Source organism: Urtica dioica, chromosome 10 (genome assembly GCF_054948205.1).
Source record: "Urtica dioica subsp. dioica isolate 48M chromosome 10, U.dioica_male_clone48M_v1_H2, whole genome shotgun sequence".
NCBI classification, from domain to species: Eukaryota; Viridiplantae; Streptophyta; class Magnoliopsida; order Rosales; family Urticaceae; genus Urtica; species Urtica dioica.
Genome location: NC_142765.1, coordinates 14,555,658 through 14,559,026, shown reverse-complemented (window position 1 = coordinate 14,559,026; position 3,369 = coordinate 14,555,658). Strand labels below are relative to the sequence as shown.

At 41.5% G+C, this 3,369-nt stretch overlaps 1 long non-coding RNA gene across 2 annotated transcripts; it reads right to left on the bottom strand.

Annotated features, from left to right (window-relative positions):
• Positions 1–1,640: 1,640 nt before the first annotated feature.
• On the bottom strand, positions 1,641–2,635 carry LOC149383467 (uncharacterized). Of its 2 annotated transcripts, XR_016301649.1 has the most exons (3): positions 2,326–2,635; positions 2,138–2,236; positions 1,641–1,958 (listed from the first exon to the last, which is right to left on the bottom strand). It is a non-coding gene; the product is annotated as an uncharacterized LOC149383467 (long non-coding RNA). The 2 variants fall into 2 exon arrangements; XR_016301648.1 differs by having other exon boundaries at positions 2,138–2,635.
• Positions 2,636–3,369: the final 734 nt, after the last annotated feature.

Below are 3,369 nucleotides of genomic sequence, written 5' to 3'. Positions count from 1 at the left end.
TCTTCTTCTTCCTCCCTCTCTGCATATTTCTCACAGCTCTCTCTCTCTCTCTCTCTCTCTCTCTCTCTCTCTCTCTCGCGACCCAGCGCCGCCGCGACCCAACGACTCCAACGCTCGACCACGACCCAGCCTCGCCTGGACCCAGCGCCGCCGCTGCGCCCCCGCCCCCCCCCCCCCCCACCCCCCCGGTGCTCGCCGCGACCCACCGACCCAGCCTCGCCCGCGTCCAAGCGCCGCCGCTCTGCTCGCCCGTGCTCGCCGTTCCGCGCCTGGACACCCGCCCACGCTCGCCCTCGCTCCCCGCCTGCACCCTCCCTCCCGTCACGCTCCGGGGAAGTGGGGTGTGATTATTGAATATAATGAAACACTAATAAACTTTACATGACTATCCAACGGTGCATACTCAGAACGAAAATGAAAATAAAACAAATCTCCAACACTGAGTCTATCCAGCGAAACCTTCAAACTCTCGACCACACTTAACCCCGAGGTCTTCCTAACCATTCTTCTTCTCACATCCTGATTATAAGAAAAATTTGAAGAAAATAGGGGTGAGTCTGAGGCTCAGTAGGTGCTATAGTAATGTTAGAGTAAAAAGATTTTCAAAAATAATACGTACTTTATAATATTAATATTCTTGTCACGCGTAAATCACCATACACGTACAAGTATAACAATATTCTTATACGTGTAAATCACCATACACGTACAAGTATAACTTGCAGGAATGTAAATTGCATGAATGTAAATGACAGAAATGTAAATGATGGAATGCAGATCCTAGGAATGTAAATGCATGAAATGCAAATGAATTTAAATGTGCCTCTAAGCCCATTTAAACGTGTACTATTTCTTGAGCCCCTGCAAACAAAATCTGTGGAAGTCCTCTGATCAGAATGGTGCACTCTCCACACCCTTATATATATACGATTGCATTCTCCGCTTCATATATATACGTTTCCGATTCTATCAGGATATACAAAACATTTTATTTCGCAAATACGGGCTATATGTATAATACTGAAAATAATTTTCCAATTTCACATTTTCTAAAAACGATTTTGGGTGCTGTGGCACGTTCGCAACCATTTTCATTTCGAAAATAATATATACGTGAGGCCAAACCATAAAATCATGAGAGAAGGGTTATAATAACATACCTCGAGATTAAGCGTCTATACCGCCCGTCTACGAGACGTTCGCTCGCTCCGTGAACTCGAACGTTCACTAAAACCGAGAATCCAGACGTTCACTTACACCGTGAACCCTTTAAACGACCTTCAGTCTCAAGTCATATCACGATAAATCAAACTGATTATGAATCAGAATTCTACGAGTAATTCACAATACTCATACTCAAACGTACGATTTAAAAATCGTAGGACCCAAAGACATATCTAACTATAGAAATCCAAGTTCTCGGAATAAAGATCCAAACGATAGGAGAACAAGTAAACCCGAACGGAAAATCCACGATCAAACTCAAAAATCCGAGAAGTAACTCTAATAAGCAAGCCTCGTTCTTTTCTTTTTCCGAATTCCAAAGGAAATTTCGAATCTTCTCATCACTAAGCTCGAGCAAACTGAGAAATCAAACATCAAATCAATGTCGTGTTCTAATCCCGAAACTCATAAACGAGTCTCAAATACATCTCTGCTTTATTTCTTGAAATCCAACAAGAACCCGTTCAACAACAATTCGGGAATTAATATCGTCATACAACATAACCAACTTTTGAATTATTACACATCTGAGTTCAACGAGTGTCAATTCCGAGTTCTCACAATAATTCTCAAGTTCTCAATTAGCTCAACAATTAAATCTAAATACAACCCAAGAAATTTTCCAAACGTTCTCGATGATAAACTCGACCCGGAACATATAAATTAGTCATTTATTTATAATCTCCATATCACAACGAGTCCAATGCTTCCGCGTAGAAGCATCAACTCTGAACCTGTGACACGAGATAATCCATTAATTCAGAATCACTAAAATCCTTCAATCACAGAATCTCATAACCGACCCTAAAATAACAGATGAAAGAGCGATACTAACTCAGCAAGAAGTCATAATTCTCAGATTCCAAAATCAAATCTAATCCAATTTCCGATTCAAACAAGTGAAGAAGGTTACCTTGAGCGAATTTAACCTTGTTGCGACTCCTTCTTCTCCAAAAATCCAACCGAAAACAAGGAAGGAAAAGCCCCAAATTTTCTTTCAATCTTAGAAACCCTAGAAAAATTAATTTCCTTTAATTTCTCTTTGAAATTCGGATATAAAGATGGAGATACTATGAATTATCTCAAATGATTTATTATTACAGCCCAACGTCGGAGATGATCTATGGCGAGCACTAATTTCCTCCCGAAATCCTCTTCTTCGAGTCCTTTTCCTCTCGTTCTTCTCGGCGCCTTCTTCTTCTTCAGTTCTCCCCTTTCTTTCGCTCAATCTCTGCTTCTCAATCTCTCGTTCTCTCTCTTGCTTACGCTGTTCCTCTATCTTTTCTTTTCTTTCCCGATTCTCTTCTTCTTTCTCGTTCTTTTCTTCTTCTGCGTTTTTTTTTTCTTTTCTCTATTTCTTTGCTTTTGGTTTCACGCGTCCAACACATAAGAGGAAGAGAAGAATCGGTTCACTATGGATAAGATTGATGTTATTTACAAAAATTGCTAATGAATCCTTCCTTTATTTGCAACCCAATCCCTTCTTATTTTCCTCTAAAATTCCTCCACAAATCATTTATTTCTTCTTTATTTGTTACAAATAAATCCTTTTCCATTAAAACTTAATATTGCAAATCCAAGATGATGGAAATAATTCTTAGAAAATTAATTACATAATTTTCTCGTCCATTAAATTCCGAGCAAAATATATTTCCATTTTCTTTTCTCATTCTTTTGAAAAACTTAATTTACAACCTTAAATCTTAAAATTTCGAGTCGCTACACCCCCCCTCGACCAGCGCCGCCCGCCCGTCACCGCCGTTGTAACTCTCTCTCTCTCTCTCTCTCTCTCTCTCTCTCTCTCTCTCCAGCCCCCCGCCCTCGACCAGTGCGTCCTCCTCGCCGACTCCTACCGGACGAGACAGCCCGACGCTCAAGCCCATCGCCGTCGATGACCTCAGCCCCTCATTGCCGACTGCCACCGCGCGCACCCTCCTCATCGACCACCCCTCCTCGCCACCTTTGCCACCCATCCTCCTCGCCGAAGTCACCAAAGCTTTCCGAAATCTCAGCATTTGAGGTAAGTTTTTTTTTTCTTAAATGCACTTGCCTTTGCATTGGCGGACGAGGAAGCGGTTCCCGAAGTTTTGGCAACTTATTTGGTAGAAGAAATTCTACTATCGATAAGTTTTATTGGAAAAAAAA